Source organism: Moschus berezovskii, chromosome 4 (genome assembly GCF_049115385.1).
Source record: "Moschus berezovskii isolate FMDL1 chromosome 4, NW_MosBer_1.0, whole genome shotgun sequence".
Lineage (NCBI taxonomy): Eukaryota > Metazoa > Chordata > Mammalia > Artiodactyla > Moschidae > Moschus > Moschus berezovskii.
Genome location: NC_142463.1, coordinates 94,936,661 through 94,961,246, shown reverse-complemented (window position 1 = coordinate 94,961,246; position 24,586 = coordinate 94,936,661). Strand labels below are relative to the sequence as shown.

Genomic DNA, 24,586 nt, shown 5'->3' with positions numbered 1-24,586 from the left:
GGAACTGTTCAAGTGCTATGTATGTATTAATTAGGACTTGTAATAATAATATTCATCAGTTCAGTTCAGTCCCTCAGGCATGTCCGACTCTTTGTGACCCCAAGGACCGCAGCACACCAGGCTTCTCTGTCCATCACCAACTCCTGGAGCTTGCTCAAACTCATGTCCTTTGAGTCTGGGATGCCATCCAACCATCTCATCCTCTGTCGTCCCCTTCTCTTCCCACCTTCAATCTTTCCCAGAACCCAGGTCTTTTCCAATGAGTCGGTTCTTCTCATCAAGTGGCCAAAGGATTGGCGCTTCAGTTTCAGCATCAGTCCTTCCAATGAATATTCAGGACTGATATCCTTTAGGATGGACTGGTTGGATCTCCTTGCAGTCCAAGGGACTCTGAAGACTCTTCTCCAACACCACAGTTCAAAAGCATCAATTCTTCAACGCTCAGCTTTCTTTATAGTCCAGCTCTCACATCCATACATGACCACTGGAAAAACCATAGCTTTAAGTAGATAGACCTTTGTTGGCAAAGTAATGTCTCTGCTTTTTAATATGCTGTCTAGGTTGGTCATAGTTTTTCTTCTAAGGAGCAAGTGTCTTTTAATTTCATATTAATAGTTTTCCCTTATTGACTGCTCATTATGTGCCAAGAACTGTTATGGGTCTTCATATCTAACTACATTCATATTCACTATTGTTTTTCTAATTTTTCAAATTAGAATATAGAAGGTTGAGTGACTTTTCCAAGGTCACAGTCTGGGTATGAAACCAAGCAGTCTTGGCTCCGGTGTCTGTCTGCACTTGTAATGACTATAAATACTTCCTACTGGTGTAAGGAAATTTCTGGAATCAGGAAAGCATATTTGACACGCTGAGATCATTCCCACCTCAGGACCTTGCACTGGCTATTCCCTCTGCCTGGCCTGCTGTTCCCCACATCTATGCTCAACTGGCTCCTTCTCATCATTCAGGGCTCAGCTCACAAGTACTGAAATGCTTCTTGAAAATAATTTCCTCGACCTTTAATCTGAAGCAGCCCTCCCCACCCCAAGCCTCAATCACTCCATCCCAGTTTCTTGTTTTAGTTGCTTCAGAGTGCTTTCCACTGCTTGAAGTCACCGTGTTTCTTTATGTGTTGAGTCTCCCCCTGGATTAGGAGGTCAGCTCTGTGACAGGCAGGATTGCCTCCCAGGCACTGCTATCTCTCTCGTATGTAGGACAGTGCCTGCCACAGAGCCAGGCCCTCAACTACTGCTGAATACACGACTGGAGAACACTGGTATTGAATTTTATCTTGAGTACCAGTGATAATGACAGGAGCACTGATTATAACAGCAGCTACAACAATTGCAATAGAGAACAGTGATTAAATGTATGTTATGAATCATACATACATACATACATACAGTGTGTGGAATGTTTCTTATCAGTGTGAGAAACATTGACGAGGCAGGTATTATTATTGCCTCCATTTTACAGACTAGGAAACTGAGACTTAGAGAGGGTCTGTGAAGCTGGTGTCAAGAGGCAGAGAAACCCTCAGGAACACATTTATACCCCAAACACATGCATGCATGCTAAGTTGCTTCAGTCACGTCCGACTGTAACCCACCAAGCTCCTCTGTCCGTTGGGTTCTCCAGGCAAGAATACTGGAGTGGGTTGCTATGCCTTCCTCCAGGGGATCTTCTCGACCCAGGGATTAAACCTGCTTCTCTCTTGCATTTGCAGCATTGGCAGGCAAGTTCTTTGCCACTAGTGTCACCGGGGAAGCCCAATTATATGGTTACTTCCCTAAACTCAAACAACATGAAATTATTGTCAGTGAAGCGTAGGGTGCGACCAGTCAGCACACACCATGGTGAGTTTCTAAGTCTCTTGGGGTATCTAGTTGCTTCTCAATTAAAGAGGGAAAGTTGAAGCTTCATAATTAAGAAGTGTCAAGTTCTAGAATTACAGTTTGGTGCAGTGGACAGAAACTGGGCAGTGGTTCTAGAATACCTGGGATTGAATTCTGGCTTTCTTCCTGCCTAGCTGTGTAAGCTCTGGCTGTGATCTCTTTAAACCTGTTTCTCCTGTAAAATGGGATCACAGTACTGCCCTGCCCACCCTGCAGATCTGCTGTGGAGCATATGTGAAGCAGAGTGTGTGAAAGTTACCAGCACTGTGACTAGTGCACAGTCAGCCCTCAATAAATATCTTTTCCTCCTCCATTCCTTTGCTGCAACTCAGTCAGTATTTATTCCCTGCAAAAAAGTAAAAAAAAAGCCTGTGCTTTCTGGATGTGTGAATTTCATGTCCTCAAATTAAGCCAAATACTCTACAGGTCATGATCAGATGGCTCTCTTTGACCTCATTAGAGAAAAGATGGCTGGAAAGTAAGAGGAAAAAACAGAGGGAGAGAAAGAAGGAGAAGGAGAAGAAGAAGAAAAAGGTTTTCAAGGAAGAAGATAGAAACTTTTTCTGACAGAGGAAAAATGTGTGGGAGGAGAGGATATTGTGAGAGCCACATAGCAAGAAGCACCTCGCTGGAGAAAACAAATATTGCTGTCTGTCAACAAATCACTGAGGACACTGTGTTTCCTTTGTTCCATTTAGAGAACACTCCTGGGAGTGTCTCTTTGCTAAGGGCGCCCAAAGCCTGCAAGCCTATTGTCCCCTCCCCAAGCCTGGGAGTGGATGTATCTCCAGAGGGGACATGGGTCCAGGAGTCCAGTGGGGCTGCTCAGTAGCCTCACCTGACAGGTAAGCCCTGAACCTGCGTGCAAGCACAAACGGGCCAGGATCCTGCCCAGCACTCCCTGCCGGGCCTCAGCCACGCTCAGCTGCTTTTCAGCTTCTAAAACACCTCCCAGCCCTATTTTAGGGTCGTGAAAATGTGAAGCAAATAGATAACTTTAGAGGTCAATGGGCTAATCGGTTCTCTTACTTATTTCACAGGATGGCTGTGACAGATGTTTAGTGAATATTTAACTTCTTTCAAAGTAGATTTTTTTTTCTACAGGGAGAGAGATTTGGATAAAACAAGGAAATGACAACCACTCCAGTATTCTTGCCCAGAGAATCCCATGGACAGAGGAGCCTGGCAGGCTAGAGTTAATGGGGTCACAAGAGTCGGACACGATTTAACAACTAAACCACCGCTACCAAACTTCCCATCCGCCTGCAATGCAGGGGACCCCGGTTGGATTCCTGGGTGGGGAAGATCCGCTGGCAAAGGGATAGGCTACCCACTCCAGTATTCTTGGGCTTCCTTGTGGCTCAGCTGGTGAAGAATCTGCCCACAATGCCAGAGACCTGGATTCAATCCCTGGGTTGGGAAGATCCCCTGGAGAAGGGAAAGGGTACCCACTCTAGTATTCTGGCCTGGAGAATTCCATGGACTATATAGTCCATAGGGTTGCAGAGAGTCATACACAACTGAGCAACTTTCATTTTCTTTTTTCAAGCCTTTTTCAAGACCACTGTGAAGCAGTTGTCCCTGGTCCCCTCAGACACAGAGTATTAGGAACTGCTGAACTTCCAACCCCACCAGCCATCTGATGGTAAGGTTGCCCTGGAGGCACAGTGGGGTGACCTTGTTGGTCCTCCAGGGACTCAAAGAGGTGGAGGTCTGCAGCAGTAAGATGCAAGATGCTGATGTACCCCTGGTCCTCACTGCATTTCAGCAAGATCCCACCTCAGGTCATGGGTATGCACATTCAGTTAGGAAAGCACTGAGCTAACATTCTCGCCTCCCTCAAGCAATCCCTGAAATTCTGGGCAGAGAAGTTTTCAGGTGGAAGCAGCCCATCCACAGAGTGACTCTCCATTCTCACCACCACCATTCACACTTCTTTCATTATGGAGAATAAATCTAGTTCTCAGGCTGAACTTCAAAAAAAAGCTCTTTCTTTTCACATGCTACAGACACTCTCATGATTTCCCAATAGATGAAGTTAAAGGGAAGTCAGTAGATGAGTTCAAAAAGCAGGCTTTGAAATCAGAAGAACTGGGTTTCTGTCTTGGTTCTGCTTTTCTTCTTGGCTGTGTAAACCTAAGAAAACTTTTATACTCTTGATCCATGGCTTTCTTATCTGTGGAATGAGAATAGTAAGAGCAACTATTTCATGAGATTATAATAGGGATTAATTTTTTTCCTGCTCTTTCTAAAATTTCTATTTTATTAAAGTATAGATGATTTGCAATGTTATGTCAGCCTCTGGCATATAACAAAGTGATTCAATTAGACATATATATATATATTCTTTTTCATATTCTTTTCTGTTATGGTTTATTCAGTTCAGTTCAGTCGCTCAGTTGTGTCCGACTCCTTGCAAACTGAACTGAACTAAATAAACCATAACAGAAAAGAATATGAAAAAGAATATATATATATATATATGTCTAATTGAATCACTTTGTTATATGCCAGAGGCTGACATAACATTGTAAATCAACAGGATATTAAATATAGTTCCCAGTAGGACCTTGTTGTTTATCCATTCTATATATATAACAGTTTGCATCTGCTAACCCCAACTTCCCAATCCATCCCTCCTCCACCCACCCTTTGCCAGGATTAATTTCTAAACTATGTGCCAAGTGCTGTCACAATGTAAGTGCCCAGCAATCAGCTGCTATCATTGCCATTATTCAGTTCAGTTCAGTTCAGTCGCTCAGTTGTGTCCGATTCTTTGCGACCCCATGAACCACAGCATGCCAGGCCTCCCTGTCCATCACCAACTCCCGGAGTCCACCCAAACTCATGTCCATTGAGTTGGTGATGCCATCCAACCATCTCATCCTCTGTCATCCCCTTCTCCTCCTGCCCTCAATCTTTCCCAGCATCAGGGTCTTTTCATAAAAGTCAGTTCTTCGCATCAGGTGCCCAAAGTATTGGAGTTTCAGCTTGAATATCAGTCCTTCCAATGAACACCCAGGACTGATCTCCTTTAGGATGGACTGGTTGGATCTCCTTGCAGTCTAAGGGACTCTCAAGAGTCTTCTCCAACACTATAGTCAAAAGCATCAATTCTTCAGTGCTCAGCTTTCTTTATAGTCTAACTCTCACATCCGTACATGACTACTAGAAAAACCATAGCCTTAACTAGATGGATCTTTGTTGACAAAGTAATGTCTCTGCTTTTTAATATGCTGTCTAGATTGGTCATAACTTTCCTTCCAAGGAGTAAGCGTCTTTTCATTTCATGGCTGCAATCAGCATCTGCAGTGATTTTGGAGCCCCCAAAAATAAAGTTTGACACTGTTTCCACTGTTTCCCCATCTATTTGCCAGGAAGTGATGGGACTGGATGCCATGATCTTAGTTTTCTGAATGTTGAGCTTTAAGCCAACTTTTTCACTCTCCTCTTCCACTTTCATCAAAAGGCTCTTTAGTTCTTCTTCCCTTTCTGCCATATAGGATGATATAATCTGCATATCTGAGGTTATTGATATTTCTTCTGGCAATCTTGATTCCAGCTTGTGCTTCCTCCAGCCCAGCATTTCTCATGATGTACTCTGCATATAAGTTAAATAAACAGGATGACAATATACAGCCTTGACGTACTCCTTTTCCTATTTGGAATCAGTCTGTTGTTCCATGTCCAGTTCTAACTGTTGCTTCCTGACCTGCATACAGGTTTCTCCAGATGCAGGTCAGGTGCTCTGGTATTCCCATCTCTTTCAGAATTTTCCACAGTTTATTGTCATTATTAGGAAATAATAATATCATAAGTCCCAGATTCTGCTATCTACTCATTCATCCCAAGAACACATTTACACTTTAGTACTCTGTTGGGAACTCTCTGTGGCTATCTGGAAATCCTGCTTAATAAAAAATTAATCTTTTAACAATGTACACTATGAAGAGGAATATTTATTTGTCAAACATGAAGAAACATGCCAAAGAAATTGTATGGGAGTCCCAGGTGCAAAAGTCTCATTTCAGATCCCTTGCACTGTGCTGATTTAGGATATTGTTTTATTTGCAAAAGTATTTGATTTTTGTCAGTTACTGGGTGAATAACATACGGCCCAGTCCTCAGGCAGATCACAGGGTAGTCGGGGAGACAGACATATGGACCAGGAATGGGAGAAGCTGGGGATGTGGGCACTAGTGGAGCAGGACAAGGTTGAGGGCACAGACAGTAGCAAGGAGGGCCGACATCAGTGCTGGGGTGGAGGCAGGGAAAAAGTGATCTTGAAGATTGAATGAAGGTTTGAGTTCAGACAGACGAAAAGGAAGGGAAAGGGTATTATGGGAAGAAGAAAGAGAGGCATAAAATGTGTGTGTGTGTGTCTTACAAATTGCTGGTTAGTGGACCATGAAGACAGAGATCTCATCATGAAGAGCTCTAGCACTCACACACAGTTACTCTGCAGCCATGGCTGGCCACTGGAGTATTTAAGCAGTGGAATGTTGAGGTCAGATTTGAGTTTCTGTAGCATCCCACCAGTGACTCTGTGGGAAATGGCACAGAAGGGCAGGCAGGAGAGCGCTATAGCAGTGAATAAAGAAAAAGGGGGGAAATGAGAAGTGGAAGTGAGAGAAATAAATATGTTAAAGACGATTCCTGGAGTGTGAAATAGGTGAAAATGTTTAGCAAAGAGTTGGGTACATGAGTACCCAGATTGGCAAACACCAATCTTTGCTTCCTAACGACATCCCCTATGTCCCATTTTCATCCTGCTAGAACCCCAGTTGATTAAGAAACAGGCAGAGATTCTTTCCTATTAGAAAAGCAAACACCCTCTCCCACCAACACAAGAGAAGACTCAACACATGTACATCACCAGATGGTCAACACCGAAATCAGATTGATTATATTCTTTGCACCAAAGATGGAGAAGCTCTATACAGTCAGCAAAAACAAGACTGGGATCTGACTGTGGCTCAGACCATGAGCTCCTTATTGCCAAATTCAGACTTCAATTGAAGAAAGTAGGGAAAACCACTAGACCATTCAGGTATGACCTAAATCAAATCCCTTATGATTATACAGTGGAAGTGGGAAATAGATTTAAGGGACTAGATCTGATAGAGCAGTCGATGAACTATGGACAGAGGTTCATGACATTGTACAGGAGACAGGGATCAAGACCATCCCTAAGAACAAGAAAGGCAAAAAGGCAAAATGGTTGTCTGAGGAGGCCTTACATATAACTGTGAAAAGAAGAGAAGTGAAAAGCAATGGAGAAAAGGAAAGATATACCCATTTGAATACAGAGTTCCCAAGAGTATGAAGGAGAGATAAAAAAGCTTTCCTCACTGATCAATGCAAGGAAATAGAGGAAAACAATAGAATGGGAAAGACTAGAGATCTCTTCAAGAAAATTAGAGATACCAAGGGAACATTTCATGCAAGAATGGGCTCAATAAAAGACAGAAATGGTATGGACCTAACAGAAACAGAAGATATTAAGAAGTGGTGGCAGCAATACACAGAAGAACTATATAAAAAAGATCTTCATGACCCAGATAACCACGATGGTGTGATCACTCACCCAGAGCCAGACATCCTGGAATGCAAAGTCAAGTGTGCCTTAGGAAGTGTCACTATGAACAAAGCTAGTGGAGGTGATGGAATTCCAATTGAGCTATTTCAAATCCTAAAATATGCTGCTACTAAAGTGCTGCACTCAATATGCCCACAAATTTGGAAAACTCAGCAGTGGCCACAGGACTCAAAAAGGTCAGTTTTCATTCAAATCCCAAAGAAAGGCAATGCCAAAGAATGTTCAAACTACTGCACAATTGCATTCATCTCACACACTAGTAAAGTAATGCTCGAAATTCTCCAAGCCAGCCTTCAACAGTATGTGAGCCGAGAACTTCTGGATGTTCAAGCTGGTTTTAGCAAAGTTAGAGGAACCAGAGATCAAATTGCCAACATTCGCTGGATCCTCGAAAAAGCAAGAGAGTTCCAGAAAAACATCTACTTCTGCTTTATTGACTATGCCAAAGCCTTTGACTGTGGGGGTCACCACAAACTGTGGAAAATTCTTCAAGAGATGGGAATACCAGACCACTTTACCTGCCTCCTGAGAAATCTGTATGTAGGTCAAGAAGCAACATTTGAACTGGACATGGAACAACAGACTAGTTTCAAGTCGGGAAAGGAGTATATTAAGTCTGTATATTGTAACCCTGCTTATTTAACTTGACTTCCTTGGTGGCTCAGACGATAAAGCGTCTGTTTGCAATGTGGGAGAACTGGGTTCAATCCCCAAGTCTGGAAGATCCCCTGGAGAAGGAAATGGCAACACACTCCAGTACCCTTGCTTGGAAAATCCCATGCAGAGGAACCTGAAAGGCTACAGTCCATGGTGTCACAAAGAGTTGGGCACAACTGAGCAACTTCTCTTTCTTTCTTTCTATAACTTACACGCAAAGTACATCATGAGAAACGCTGGGCTGGATGAAGCACAAGCTGGAAAGATTGCCGGGAGAAATATCAATAACCTCAGATATGCAGATGACACCACACTTATGGCAGAAAGGGAAGAAGAACTAAAGAGCCTCTTGATGAAAGTGAAAGAGGAGAGTGAAGAAGTTGGCTTAAAACTCAACATTCAGAAAACTAAGATCACGGCATCTGGTTCCATCACTTCATGGCAAATAGATGGGGAAGCAGTGGGAATAATGACAGGCTTTATTTTTGGGGGCTCCAAAATCACTGCAGATGGTGACTGCAGCCAGGAAATAAAAAGATGCTTGCTCCTTGGAAGAAAAGCTATGACCAACCTAGACAGCATATTAAAAAACAGAGACATTACTTTGCCAACAAGTTCTGGCTAGTCAAAGCTATAGTTTTTCTAGTAGTCATGTATGGATGTGAGAGTTGAGATTAAAAGAAAGCTCAAGAAAGCTGAGCGCCAAAGGATTGATGCTTTTCAACTGTGGTGTTGCAGAAGACTCTCAAGAGTCCCTTGGACTGCAAGGAGATCCAACCAGTCCATCCTAAAGGATATCAGTCCTGAATATTCATTGGAAAGACTGATGCTGATGCTGTAACTCCAATACTCTGGCCACCTGATGTGAAGAACTGACTCATTGGAAAAGTCCCTTGTGTTGGGAAAGATTGAAGGCGCTAGGAGAAGGGGATGACAGAGGATGAGATGGTTGGATGGCATCACTGACTCAATGGACATGAGTTTGAGCAAGCTCTGGGTTTGGTGATGGACAGGGAAGCCTGGCGTATTGCAGTTCATGGGGTCGCAAAGAGTTGCACCTGAGTGAGCAACTGAACTGACTGACTTGTGCTAATCTCATTCCCTTTGGCCATTTAGTCCACTGAAAGCAAGTGACTCATTTATTCCAGCTAGTGAAACATAATGAGGGGCTTCCCTGGATGAATAAAAGACCACCTGGGGAAATAACCCTCTGCCTGGAGGTGAGCATAACTATCCAACACGTCCCCTTGCCTCTGCCATCTTGTGACCATGAGACAAGAGTGTGAGAACAAAGTCAATACCCAGAGGTTGGTGGGGAGTGATACCTGGTTCCTGACAGCACATTAAGCATCTGAAAAAGTCTACATCAGATAGCATCTACTGTCATTGAACATCTTGTTAAAAATGTTCTGCAGTTTTAAGACATCTCTTTTACTTAGGATAGGCTATAATGGGATAATAAATTGACTCCCAACATAATGGCCCAAACACAATAGACATTTATTCCTTGTTTTCGAGTGGTCAAGGCTGGATGTTGCAGGTGGATGGTGGTGGAAACTCAAGGACCCGAGCTAATGTTGGCTCTGTTGTTTTCAGTATATGGCATCTAGTGTGTCTCTGAGCATGGAATCAGTCAGCCAGAGGGAATAACAAGACAGAGAAGCCCTGTAGGGAGGTTTTGTGGGCCAGGCCTATAAACAGCATGCACAACTTCCATTCATGTTCCATTGAAGAGAACAGAATCACACGACCGCCTCTAACTGTAAGTAAAACTGAGAAATGTAGGGTAACTAGGAAACCGCATATTAGCTTCTGTATATGAAAGGATGGATTTTGCCAACAGCTGAGTGTTCCACACCATTGTAAGTCGAATTCTATTGTTGCTGTTACTTGCAACTAAAAGAATTCCTAACTGTTCCAATGGATCTGGAGCTTAGGGGAGTTGTTGTGGTGGGTTATACAGTTTTTCCTTGACTATAGTATCTGTAGTTTTCAAGACATACCATATGTGATAGGTAAGAGCAACAGAGTAGATGACATTACCCGGGAAGAATGCAAAAAGTCAGAAGAAACTCAGAGGTAGAGCCCTTTAAATTGTTCATGGGACTCATCTAATTATGAAGAATACCTCCTACTGCCTGTGAAAGAGCAACTCCAATATCTCGGCGGCCTAGAGGGACCTGCCTTAGGTTGAGTGGACTTGTGGCTGAGAAGTAAGAACAAGTCTATACAGGAATTTTGTTTTGGGGTGCTTCTGGATATTAAATCCAAGCACGCCTGTTTTTGCCTCTGTTTTCTTTCTATAAGGCACTAATTTTGACAAACAGACAATAAGAATCTTGAGCAAAATGTGTTCAACTTCCTCCTTCTCTGATGAAGATATTTTATGTGGACACCTAGCAACCAGATCCTAAAATAACTTAATGTGGGAAATGCTCCAAGTGCAATTCTGTTCCTTCTCTGCTTCTTTATCCTCACTCCTGAGGCCTCAAATTGGAAGACCCTGACTTTAGTTTTAACTGTCAACAGCCCCAGTAGAAGCAAGAAGCACTGGAACTTTCCTCCACCAGAAATCTGCCTTGGCACTTGAATTTCCTTGGAGGCTGTCCTCATTGGGCAGTGGTCTTTGGGGCTTACTTTAACCATTATAAGGAGTACTTACTGATGGCCCCTGAAACCTGACTTGATACAGCCTTCAGGTCTCCTAGATGTGTGGTCTATGTAGTCACAGAGAGCCTGTCAGATGTCCTCTGTCTAACTGGCCTCCAAACACTGTCCCCTCAAAACTCACAATCACAGTGAGGCAAAGCAAAAAGAGAACACTCAACTGGGGCCCAGTGGCTCAGCCTAGAAACTTAGAGATATAGAGGTCTATCATTTTGTTATTCAAATAAATTACACAAGGGCAGGAGCCATACTGTACACAATTACTTTATACCCCTCCCACCCTGTTAAATTAGGATAATAATAACTAGCATATATGGCATTCTTACTTTAGGCCAGGCATCACATTATGTGTTTTATCAGAGGTATCTCATTTAATCCTCACAAAAACTTCATCAGGTAGGTAGTATTATTATTATACGTTTACAGATGAGGAAACTGAGGCTAAAAGAGGTCGCATGGCCACTCAGGTAACAAAGATCACAAGTTGTTGAGCCAGAGGCTTGAGTAAACCCCACCCTCGACCACCCCCAATAATCCTTGTTGTAAGGATTGAAGACCTAGATAGAAGGTCTTTCTTCCTGGCACCCAGTGAATGCTCAATAAATGGTTGTTATCACTGTGTCATTGCCTCTACTTGATTGCAAAGGCGAGCTGTTTTGTTTATTGTGTGACTATGACAAAGCTGTGCAAAGCCGATTCCTTCATTAGGAAATGTGTGGATTTTGTGATATGTTCCCAGTTGAGGTCTTGGTGATAGGCAATATCTGAGGGTCCTGGCCCAGAGAAATAAAGGTCCCAGCAGTCAACCTCCTTGTGTTCACAGCTATAAGGCTTTACTTACAAGTAGTATTTATGATCCCTTGGAGGGCAACATTAAACTGACTCTATCAGTTGTTATTCTAATATTTTTTCTTAATAAAGCTACTTTTCCAATATAAAAGTAAAAAAAAGAAAACTTGGAAAATGCAACAAAGTAAAAAGAGGAAAAGTCAATGTATTTCTACGGTTTAGAGATAGTCCCGTTGACATTTTTGGGTTCCAACCAACATTTTATTCATTTTTTATTTGTTTGCTTTGTTGATAGCATAAGAGACCCTCAGATTCCCATGCACCTGAGTCATCAAATTTTCTAAATCTGGCCCCTTGGGCTTGAGACATGAGCAGTCCTGTTATTGGCTGGTTCCTAGTTTGAGAGTCTCAAGGGTGCATTAAGACAGATCCTGGCAGGGCAGCGGCCAGAGGGGCCCCTCCAGACAGGGTGACAGAGGCCCTGATATCTCAGGGAAAAGCATGCAGCTCTGAGCCAGTATTCTGCACAAGGGTCGAACCAGCCCAGGAGGAAGTTTTCCTGGGCTCGGTTCCCACCCTCATGGCCACATCACAGTGACGCAGCAGGAAGCCGGGGTCCCCAGAGCCCAGGTCTCTCACAGGAAAGCATTGTCAGAGGTTTCTGCATGGGCAGGCAGTCCATGCACACTAGGTTTGCAGCAGTATTCCCAACCCACAGGATTTGTTCACAGGCTGGAATGAGGCCTCAGGGCTGGGCTGTGGTGTTTCCCCAGCCTGGTCCCAATGCCTGTGGTGATGTCATAAATCAGCTCTGCTCTGCGCTTTCCCTGGGAGACTTCCATATGGTTGCCCTTCAAACAGGCGGTGTGTGATCCTTCTCTCAGGTGTCATGTACAAAACAGTGATTGACCAGAGAAAATGCATTTTCCTCTTGAGAAATGTAATATTCTGAAGACTTGGCTATGTTCTTCCTTTGGCTTGATGTTTTCTGGCGGCTGTGGAGAGGAAAGGAAGGTCTCCACCTTCATCTGCTCCCTGGATGGAATGTGCTTCTTGGCAGAGGAGATGAATGACAAGGCGATGCTGTCCTGTTAACATCTATTCCATTTTCTCATGTGATCTCCAGACCAATGATGAGCTCACCCTTCGAGGTTCTCTCCATAATGTACCCTTAGACAGAGGGAAGAGCCGAGGACTGGGAGTCCAGACATCTGCATGGCAGCTGCAAGGTTTGCCACACCCACTGCTTGTCATGGGGCAAATAAGCTTACTTCTCCAGGTCCTGAGCTTCCGCAGATGTTTATTCTCTTAACTGGGCAGCTTATTAACTAACGTTCCTTACAACTGTCAGTCCAAGAGCAAATGTTGCTCGTGATAATGATCCTGGGCACTACAAGATCTTTAGTCACCTTCCATGTTCCCTATAATCTCAGGAAAGTGAAAGTGTTAGTTGCTCAGTCATGTCTGACTCTTTGTGACCCCATGGACTATAGCCCAACAGGCTCCTCTGTCCATGGAATTCTCCAGGCAAGAATACTAGAGTGGGTTGCTATTCCCTTCTCCAGGGAATCTTCCCAGCCTGAGAATCATATCCAGGTCTCCTGCATTGCAGGCAGGTTCTTTACCATCTCAGCCACCAGGGAGACCCACTGCATGCATTTTATTATTCCAATTCCTTGAAGACTGGTAATCCATGTGCATCATTTATATGGATTCTAGTAACCAGAATGGGGACAACCAGAATCAGATATTGAGTATTAACCAAACTCTTTGTTCTTTACTTTGAAGATGATGTCATTGGATTTTGTTATAAGAATGCCAGCAAGGCTGAAGTGACACATGCAGGACCACGGGCCTGTCCTGGGCACTCCAGAGAGACTTGCTGTTGGTGTGAGGCAATGCTTGAGGCTATGAAGCCCACTCGACTCTATGAAGTGCCATCTTTTTGCTTCATAGACTTACATAACTTCCATTGCTCAAAAAGCTTCCTGAGCTTCAGATTGTTCTAGCTTGTTCTTCCTTCTGCTGTCCACTTGCCAGCTGTCCTATGGCATGGTGTGCCCTTTGAGGTCCAGTTTGTTCTGGGTAATTGCATTCAGCCTGTGCTAAACATGGTTCCACATGTGTCCCAACTGGTTGTATTACAATGAGGCCATGTCTTAGCTAGTGGGTCAGCCATGGATCGGCTCAAAACCCAAACTGTACATGAAGATAAATGTGATTTTGGGGATAAGCCTGTGTCTTAGAACCACTCCTTCATAGGTTGAGGGCATGGTTTAGAATACGGGGTTTCCTTCTCACTATGACAGAATATTAAGTGGAACTTTACCTATCTTTGCAGAGTTTCACCTGAGGACCCCAAGGAGACAAATAATTCTTTCTAAAGAAGTTGCTAGACCATCCACATAGGATGTGCTAAGAGATGGCCCAACACCAGTTCTATGGCCCTTGTCCCATCCCCCACCTCCAGCTGGAGCTTGTCTGAGGATGTCGGGGAGTCAAGATTCCTTTACAACAACTCATCGGAGTGTCCTGTGTATTCCCTACATTCCCTGTGAGAGCTGGAGGGAGGTTTCTTCTTTCTGCTTCACACCAGCGGTGCTGCCCCAGTGCCACTAGAACACAGCAGAAAGAGGTGGAAGAGTTCTTGAAGAACATGACTGTGTCCCTTGGATTTGGAAAGCACAGACACCAATGCCTGAATGTCCTCTGGAAAATTCAGAAGGAAAGAGAGGGACTAGAGCTGTATATGAGAATTGAAAGAGGACCAAGTGCTGCTGTTTGGGCAGGCTGCTCTTTCCACAGATATCATGGAAGGCAGTTGAGCTTGAACTGTCATGAGAGAATGCTGCCCAGCTGGGGCAAATGAACCCCAGCACGAGTGACCGGGGTGGGGGGGGGCAATAGCTGCCAGGAGCTGGAATCTCTCACCCTGAGACTGTATCACCCATGACAGAGGAACATCCATGGTCTTCTCAGAGCAGGGTCTCCGGAGAAGCCACATAGAGAGAAAAACCCACATGTGGGCATCTGCCAGGCAGACGACGCTCACACCTGACTCCAGCAGTTCTAGCCCGTAACATAACACTTAGCTCTTTTCCTTTAATTTTCCCTCATGACCCCCCAACCATAGAGGGTAAAGAAGCAACAGTCAGAGAACTGGAGAGAAAGCAGAGAGGCTTCCCTGATGGCTCAGCAGGTAAACAATCTGCCTTAAATGCAGGAGACACGGGAGATGCAGGTTCAGTTTCTGAGTTGAGAAGATCCCCTGGAAGAGGAAATGGAAACCCAAGAGAGTATTCTTGCCTTCAAAGAGTCAGCTACGACTGAGTGACTAAGCACACCCACACCCTTTTTTCTCCAGAAATGAAGACTGTTCACACTTGAAACTGATCTGAAAAATATGAGGATCTGCTCACCACATCATCCAGTGTACGGAGACTGGCAGAGTGAATTTGAAGGGTAGCAATAAAAGAAAACCAACTTACTTACTTTCTGATCCAGCCTCTTCAGTAAACCGGTCACTATAACATTTTGGAATCAGATTTCACTGATTCCAAAGTTAGGAAGATAGAGTAGATATATTTCTTTGTTTTTCTCTTTCTAGGTCAATTAAAACCCCTGGATTATATATAAACAAACAAAATAAGAGTCTGAAAGGTAGAGAGAAGAGACAGACTATCTAGGGATCTTGGGATGCAAAAAGCAACATAGAGGTGAGTTCCAAGGTTTTCTTTTTGCTTTCCATATCATAGACTGGGTGGTAGTGAGGTCAGTTCTGTGGAAGTGCCAGAGGCTCAGATATAAAAATTCCCAACAACAACCTTTTATCTCTAGTTAGAGTACCAGGAAAGAGCAGCCTAACTAGATATGAGCAGCCTCCCTAGATAAGAAGCTTTTAAACAAAAATTCTTTTACTCCAATCTAACCAAAGGAAAAACTGGTATGCCACATCCCCACTAATACAATCAAGATCAGGTGAGCCTAGACTTCCACCCTCTCTTCCACAATGGAAGTCTGGTTCATTATTTGAAAATTAGTCAACATAATCCACTTTATTAATAGGCTAAAGAAAAATCACACAATCATCCTAAATGGTGAAGGAAAAATATCTGACTGTATTCAATACCTATTCACAATAAGAAACATTGAGAAGACTGGGAATAGAAGGAAACTTCCTCATCTTGAAATTGAGCATTTATCTGAAAATTACAGATTGCCCGCCTTAAGATCAGGAGCAAGGCAAGACTGTCTTCTTTCACCTTTTGTACAACATGTTGCTGGAAGCTCTCGCTATTGCAACAGTTAAGGAAAGGGAATAAAATGTATACAGACCAGAAAGAAAGAAAACAATCCTTCTTTAAAGATGATTTTCTTTGTAGAAAATCTCAAGGAATCAATAACAAAAAGCATAGAACCAATTCATGTGTTCAACAAGGTTCAGTTCAGTTCAGTCGCTCAGTCATGTCCGACTCTTTGCGACCCCATGAATCACAGCACGCCAGGCCTCCCTGTCAAGCAATGGTTTTTCCCGTGGTCATGTATGGATGTGAGAGTTGGACTGTGAAGAAGGCTGATCACCGAAGAATCAATGCTTTTGAACTGTGATGTTGGAGAAGACTCTTGATAGTCCCTTATACTGCAAGGAGATCCAACCAGTCCATTCTAAAGAAGATCAATCCTGGATGTTCATTGGAAGGACTGATGCTAAAGCTGAAACTGCAATACTTTGGCCACCTCATGCGACGGGTTGACTCACTGGAAAAGACTCTGATGCTGGGAAAGTTTGGGGGCAGGAGGAGAAGGGGACGACGGAGAATGAGATGGCTGGATGGCATCACCGACTCTGTGGACATGGGTTTGAGTGTACTCCGGGAGTTGGTGATGGACAGGGAGGCCTGGCGTGCTGTGATTCATGGGGTCGCGGAGAGTCGGACACGACTGAGCGACTGAACTGAACTGAACTGAACTGAGGCCTCCCTGTCCAACACCAACTCCCGGAGTACACTCAAACCCATGTCCACAGAGTCGGTGATGCCATCCAGCCATCTCATTCTCTGTCGTCCCCTTCTCATCCTGCCCCCAATCCCTCCCAGCATCAGTCTTTTCCAGTGAGTCAACTCGTCGCATGAGGTGGCCAAAGTATTGCAGTTTCAGCTTTAGCATCAGTCTTTCCAATGAACATCCAGGACTGATCTCCTTTAGAATGGACTGGTTGGATCTCCTTGCAGTCCAAGGGACTCTCAAGAGTCTTCTCCAGCACCACAGTTCAAAAGCATCAATTCTTCGGCAATCAGCTTTCTTCACAGTCCAACTCTCATGTCCATACAAGACCACGGAAAAAACCATAGACTTGACTAGACGGACCTTTGTTGGCAAAATAATGTCTCTGCTTTTCAATATGCTATCTAGGTTGGTCATAGCTTTCCTTTCAAGGAGTAAGCGTCTTTTAATTTCATGGCTACAATCAGCATCTGCAGTGATTTTGGAGCCCCAAAAAATAAAGTTTGACACTGTTTCCACTGTTTCCCCATCTATTTCCCATGAAGTGATGGGACCAGATGCCATGATCTTTGTTTGAATGTTGAGCTTCAAGCCAACATTTTCACTCTCCTCTTTCACTGTCATCAAGAGACTCTTTAGTTCTTCTTCCCTTTCTGCCATAAGGGTGGTGTCATCTGCATATCTGAGGTTATTGATATTTCTCCCGGCAATCTTGATTCCAGTGTGTGCTTCTTCCAGCCCAGTGTTCCTCATGATGTACTCTGCATATAAGTTAAATAAGCAGGGTGACAATATACAACCTTGACGTACTCCTTTTCCTATTTGGAACCAGTCTGTTGTTCCATGTCCAGTTCAAGCTTCAGTTCAGTTCAGTTCAGTTTAGTCGTGTCCGACTCTCCGTGACCCCGTGAATCACAGCACACCAGGCCTCCCTGTCCATCACCAACTCCCGGAGTTCACTCAAACACATGTCCATCGAGTCGGTGATGCCATCCAGCCATCTCATTCGCTGTCGTCCCTTCTCCTCCCGCCCCCAACCTTTCCCAGCATCAGAGTCTTTTCCAGTGAGTCAACTCGTCGCATGAGGTGGCTAAAGTATTGCAGTTTCAGCTTCAGCATCAGTCTTTCCAACGAACACCCAGGATTGATCTCCTTTAGAATGGACTGGTTGCATCTCCTTGCAGTCCAAGGGACACTCAAGAGTCTTCTCCAACACCACAGTTCAAAAGCATCGATTCTTCGGCAATCAGCTTTCTTCACAGTCCAACTCTCACATCCATACATGACCACGGGAAAAACCATAGCCTTGACTAGACGGACCTTGGTTGGCAAAGTAATGTCTCTGCTTTTTAATATGCTATCAAGGTTGGTCATAACTTTCCTTCCAAGGAGTAAGCGTCTTTTAATTTCATGGCTGCAATCAGCATCTGCAGTGATTTTGGAGCCCCCAAAAATAAAGTCTGACACTGTTTCCACTGTTTTTCCATCTATTTCCCATGAAGTGATGGGACCAGATGCCATGATCTTTGTTTTCTGAATGTTGAGCTTCAAGCCAAACTTTTCACTCTCCTCTTTCACTTTCATCAAGAGGCGTTTGAGTTCCTCTTCACTTTCTGCCATAAGGGTAGTGTCATCTGCATATCTGAGGTTATTGATATTCTCCCAGCAAACTTGATTCCAGTGTGTGCTTCTTCCAGCCCAGCGTTCCTCATGATGTACTCTGCATGTAAGTTAAATAAGCAAGGTGAGAATATACAACCTTGACGTACACCTTTTCCTATTTGGAACCAGTCTGTTGTTCCATGTCCAGTTCTGACTGTTGCTTCCTGACCTGCATACATGTTTCTCAAGAGGCAGGTCAGGTGGTCTGGGATTCCCATCACTTTCAGAATGTTCCACAGTTTATTGTGATCCACACAGTCAAAGGCTTTGGCATAGTCAATGAAGCAGAAATAGATGTTTTTCTGGAACTCTCTTGCTTTCTCCATGATCTAGCGGATGTTGGCAATTTGATCTCTGGTGCCTCTGCCTTTTCTAAAACCTGCTTGAACATCTGGGAGTTCACGGTTCACATATTGCTGAAGCCTGGCTTGGAGAATTTTGAGCATGACTTTACTAGCGTGTGAGATGAGTGCAATTGTGCAGTAGTTTGAGCATTCTTTGGCATTGCCTTTCTTTGGGGTTGGAATGAAGACTGACCTTTTCCAGTCCTCTGGCCACTGCTGAGTTTCCAAATTTGCTGGCATATTGAGTGCAGCACTTTCACAGCATCATCTTTCAGGATTTGAAATAGCTCAATTGGAATTCCATCACCTCCACTAGCTTTGTTCGTAGTGATGCTTTCTAAGGCCCACTTGACTTCACATTCCAAGATGTCTGGCCCTAGGTCAGTGATCACATTATTACAGGCTACAAACTGAATGTTTAAAAACTAACTGCACTTCTATATGCTAGCAATGGATGCATGGACACTGAAATTTAAAACACCATAACATTTGCAACCACTTAGAAAAAGAAATACTTAGTTTCAAATGTAGAGGACTTGTATGCTGAAAACTACAAAACACTGATGAAGGAAATCAAAGGAGAGCAAAATAAATGGAGAAACATAATACCATGTTTATGAATTGGAAAACTTAACTTAGCAAAGAGGTCAAGTCTTCCCAAATTGATATACTGGTTTAATGAAATTCATTTTAAATTCCCTGCCAGATTTTTTTGCAGATATGCACAAGGTTATGCGAAAATTCATATGGAAATGCAAAGGAACTGAGCTCAAAAATTTTTAAGAATAAAATCTCCCCAATTTCATGACTGATATTATATAGTATGATATTATGATATAATATGATATGTTATGATATTATATAGTAATGAATATTATGTGGTATCAGCAGAAGTGCAGACACACAGATCAATGGAGGAGAATAGAGAACCCAGAAACAGACTCACACAAATATGTCAAGCTGATTTTTGGCAGGGTTGTAAAAGTAATCTAATAAAGGAAAGATAGCCTTCTAAGCAGTGTTGGAACAACTGGTCATCCAAGGGCAAAATAATGAACCTTGATCTAAGTTTCATACCTTATACAAAAACAAACTCAAAATGGATTACAGGTATAAGCGTAAAATGTAAAAATATAAAGCCTTTAGGAGAAAAGAGAAAAATCTTCGTGATCTAGGACAATGCCAAGTTCTTAGATTTGACACCAAAACCACAATCCATAAAAGGAAATGGCTTTCATCAAAATTAAAAACTTTGGCTCTGCAAAATATCTTATTAAGAGAATAAAGAGACAAGCAACAGGCTAGGAGGAAATACTTGCAAACCACAAACTTAACAAAAGACTAGTATCTAGAATATGTAAAGAACTCTGAAAACTCAATAGTAAAAAAACAAACAAACCCATCTGAAAATGGACAGAAGATGTATACAGATATTTCACTGACGAAAATGTGCAGATGAAAAGCAAAGTTGCTCAACATCATTAGTCATTAGGAAAATGCAAATTAAAACCGCAATGAACTATTACTAACTTTACACCTATCAGAATGACTAAAATAAAAAATAGTGACAACATCAGATGATGGCAGGGATGTGGAGAAACTGGATCACTCATATGTTGCTGGTGAATGTGTGAACTGGCACAGTCACTTTGGAAAAAAAGTATGGCAGTTTCTTAAACTAAGCATGTGACCTCCATCATGCAACCTAGCAACTGTACTCTGGGTATTTACTACACAGAAATTAAAATTTGTTTTCATGTGATATCTAGACACAAATTTTCATAGAAGTTTTGTTTGTATATTACAAAAACTGGAAACAATTCAGATACCTTTCAAAATGTGCCATGTTCATACCATGGATTACTACTTGGCAAAAAAAAAAAAATGCTTTATTGATGTATTGATGTAATTGAGAACGAATTTCTTAATTATATATTGAGAACAAATTTAAAGATGAGACTGAGTAAAGTGGAGACACTAACAAATTTTTTAAAGGAAGCATTTTCCATCATGAATTTTGTTAAGACAATTTCCTATAAGTGCTATTAAGCCATCACAAAATTTTCCATCACTGTTTAAAAATTTTATTAAAAGCATTTTATAAGGATTCAGCACATAAATATTTAATAAATATTTGATTTGGCAATTTGTTTTTGTTTGTTTTTATTTTTTCTGATTATAGCTGCTGCTAATTTTTTGGTGCCTTCCTGCTGGTGTTAAGTTTATAGAGGTAGATTTTGTCTGACTAATTTGATTTTTCCATTAGTTTTTCCCTAGTAACAAATCTTATTCTACAGATTGTTAGCCAATATCTGTTTTCTGGTGGTGGTTTAGTCACTAAGTTATGTCTGACTCTTGCAACCCCATGGACAGAGGAGCCTGGCAGGCAACAGTCCATGGGATTCTCCAAGCAAGAATACCAGAGGGAGTTGAAATTTCCTTCTCCACGGAATCTTCCTGACCCAGGAATTGAACCCAGGTATCTGCATTGTAGGCAGATTCTTTACCAACTGAGCTACAAGGGAAGCCAATTGTCTGTTTTAGCTTCAGACATAGTAGTTCAGTTCAGTTCAGTCGCTCAGTCATGTCCGACTCTTTGCCACCCCATGAATCACAGCATGCTAGGCCTCCCTGTCCATCACCAGCTCCCGCAGTTCCCTCAAACTCATGTCCATCGAGTCAGTGATCCAAGATGACCATCCAGCCATCTCATCCTCTGTCATCTCCTTCTCCTCCTGACCCCAATCCCTCTCAGCATCAGAGTCTTTTCCAATGAGTCAACTCTTCGCATGAGGTGGCCAAAGTATTGCAGTTTCAGCTTTAGCATCAGTCCTTCCAATGAACACCCAGGATTGATCTCCTTTAAAATGGACTGGTTGGATCTCCTTGCAGTCCAAGGGACACTCAAGAGTCTTCTCCAGCACCACAGTTCAAAAGCATCAATTCTTCAGCAATCAGCTTTCTTCACAGTCCAACTCTCACATCCATACATGACCACAGGAAAAACCATAGCCTTGACTAGACGGACCTTGGTTGGCAAAGTAATGTCTCTGCTTTTTAATATGCTATCTAGGTTGGTCATAACTTTCCTTTGAAGGGTTAGCGTCTTTTAATTGCATGGCTGAAATCAGTATCCGCAGTGATTTTGGAGCCCAAAAAAATAAAGTCTGACACTGTTTCCACTGTTTCCGCATCTATTTCCAATGAAGTTATGGGACCAGATGCCGTGATCTTAGTTTTCTGAATGTTGAGCTTCAGGCCAACCTTTTCACTCTCCTCTTTCACTTTCAAAGAGGCTTTTTAGTTCCTCTTCACTCTCTGCCATAAGGGTGGTGTCATGTGCATATCTGAGGTTATTGATATTTCTCCCGGCAATCTTGATTCCAGTGTGTGCTTCTTCCAGCCCAGTGTTCCTCATGATGTACTCTGCATATAAGTTAAATAAGCAGGGTGACAATATACAGCCTTGACATACTCCTTTTCCTATTTGGAACCAGTCTGTTGTTCCATGTCCAGTTGTAACTGTTGCTTCCTGACCTGCATACAGGTTTCTCAAGAGGCAGGTCAGGTGGTCTGGTATTCCCATCTCTTTCAGAATGTTCCACAGTTTATTATGATCCACACAGTCAAAGGCTTTGGCATAGTCAATGAAGCAGAAATAGATGTTTTTCTGGAATGGAAAAGAAATCCAAAAAAGCAAAATGGCTGTCTGGGGAGGCCTTACAAATATCTGTGAAAAGAAGAGAAGCAAAAAGCAAAGGAGAAAAGGAAAGATATAAGCATCTGAATGCAGAGTTCCAAAGAATAGCAAGGAGAGATAAGAAAGCCTTCCTCAGCGATCAATGCAAAGAAATAGAGGAAAACAATAGAATAGGAAAGATAAGAGATCTCTTCAAGAAAATTAGAGATACCAAGGGAACATTTCATGCAAAGATGGACTCGATAAAAGACAGAAATGGTGTGGACCTAACAGAAGCAGAAGATATTAAGAAGAGGTGGCAAGAATACACAGAAGAACTGTACAAAAAAGATCTTCACGACCAAGGTAATCACGATGGTGTGATCACTCACCTAGAGCCAGACATCTTGGAATGTGAAGTCAAGTGGGCCTTAGAAAGCATCACTACGAACAAAGCTAGTGGAGGTGATGGAATTCCAATTGAGCTATTTCAAATCCTGAAAGATGATGCTGTGAAAGTGCTGCACTCAATATGCCAGCAAATTTGGAAAACACAGTAATGACCACAGGACTGGAAAAGTTCAGTCTTCATTCCAATCCCAAAGAAAGGCAATGCCAAAGAATGCTCAAACTACCGCACAATTGCACTCATTTCACACGCTGGTAAAGTCATGCTCAAAATTCTCCAAGCCAGGCTTCAGCAATATGTGAACCGTGAACTCCCAGATGTTCAAGCAGGTTTTAGAAAAGGCAGAGGCACCAGAGATCAAATTGCCAACATCTGCTGCATCATCGAAAAAGCAAGAGAGTTCCAGAAAAACATCTATTTCTGCTTCATTGACTATGCCAAAGCCTTTGACTGTGTGGATCACAAGAAACTGTGGAACATTCTGAAAGAGATGGGAATCCCAGACCACCTGACCTGCCTCTTGAGAAACCTGTATGCAGGTCAGGAAGCAACAGTCAGAACTGGACATGGAACAACAGACTGGTTCCAAATAGGAAAAGGAGTACGTCAAGGTTGTATATTGTCACCCTGCTTATTTAACTTATATGCAGAGTACATCATGAGGAACGCTGGGCTGGAAGAAGCACAGGCTGGAAGAAGCACAAGCTGGAATCAAGATTGCCAGGAGAAATATCAATAACCTCAGATATGCAGATGACACCACCCTTATGGCAGAAAGTGAAGAGGAACTAAAAAGCCTCTGATGAAAGTGAAAGAGGAGAGTGAAAAAGTTGGCTTAAAGCTTAACATTCAGAAAACAAAGATCATGGCATCTGGTCCCATCACTTCATGGGAAATAGATGAGGAACAGTGGAAACAGTGTCAGACTTTATTTTTTTGGGCTCCAAAATCACTGCAGATGCTGATTGCAGCCATAGAATTAAAAGACACTTACTCCTTGGAAGGAAAGTTATGACCAACCTAGACAGCATATTAAAAAGCAGAGACATTACTTTGTCAACAAATTTCCATCTAGTCAAGGCTCTTGTTTTTCCAGTAGTCACGTATGGATGTAAGAGTTGGACCATAAAGATAGCTGAGCACTGAAGAGTGATGTTTTTGAACTGTGGTGTTGGAGAATAGTCTTGAGTGTCCCTTGGACTGCAAGGAGAGCCAACCAGTCCATCCTAAAGGAAATCAGTCCTGAATATTCATTGGAAGGACTGATGCTGAAGCTGAAACTCCAGTACTTTGGCCACCTGATACGAAGAGCTGACTCATTGGAAAAGACCCCGATGCTGGGAAAGATTGAAGGCAGGAGGAGAAGGGGACGACAGAGGATGAGATGGATGGATGGCATCACCGACTCAATGGACATGAATTTGAGTAAATTCTGGGAGTTGGTTATGGACAGGGAGGCCTAGCGTGCTGCAGTCCATGGGGTTGCAAAGTGTTGGAGACTACTGAGTGACTGAACTGATTATGCATTTTAACAATAATCTTTGCAAATTTGTTTTGCAATAGAATACATTCCATAAAAATTTAACGTGCCCAATTCAGTGGTTTTGAGTATGCTTGCGAGGTTTTTCAACCATCACTACCTAATTCCAGAACATTTTGTCATTCCCCCAAAAAATCTTCATGTCTGTTAACAGTCATTCTCCATTTTCCTCTCCCTCCAGTCCTTGGCAACCACTAGAAACCCTAAATCCTCTTCAGACAGAATACAACATCTTTAATACAGCCTCTCAAGTGGCCCAGAGAGAAAACTGTGATTTTTGGAAGTGGGCAAGGTGAGGATCAGCCTGGAGGATGAGTGCTTAGTTTGCTGAAAGGACACCC

The 24,586-nt window shown here is 42.8% G+C and overlaps 1 long non-coding RNA gene across 1 annotated transcript in view; it reads left to right on the top strand.

Annotated features, from left to right (window-relative positions):
* Positions 1-16,055, top strand: part of LOC129540895 (uncharacterized) — a 70,593-nt gene extending 54,538 nt beyond the window's left edge. Inside the window, exon 3 of the long non-coding RNA XR_008682723.2 lies at positions 13,949-16,055. This is a non-coding gene — a long non-coding RNA (uncharacterized LOC129540895). The remainder of the gene's footprint in view (positions 1-13,948) is intronic.
* The last annotated feature ends 8,531 nt before the right edge of the window (positions 16,056-24,586 follow it).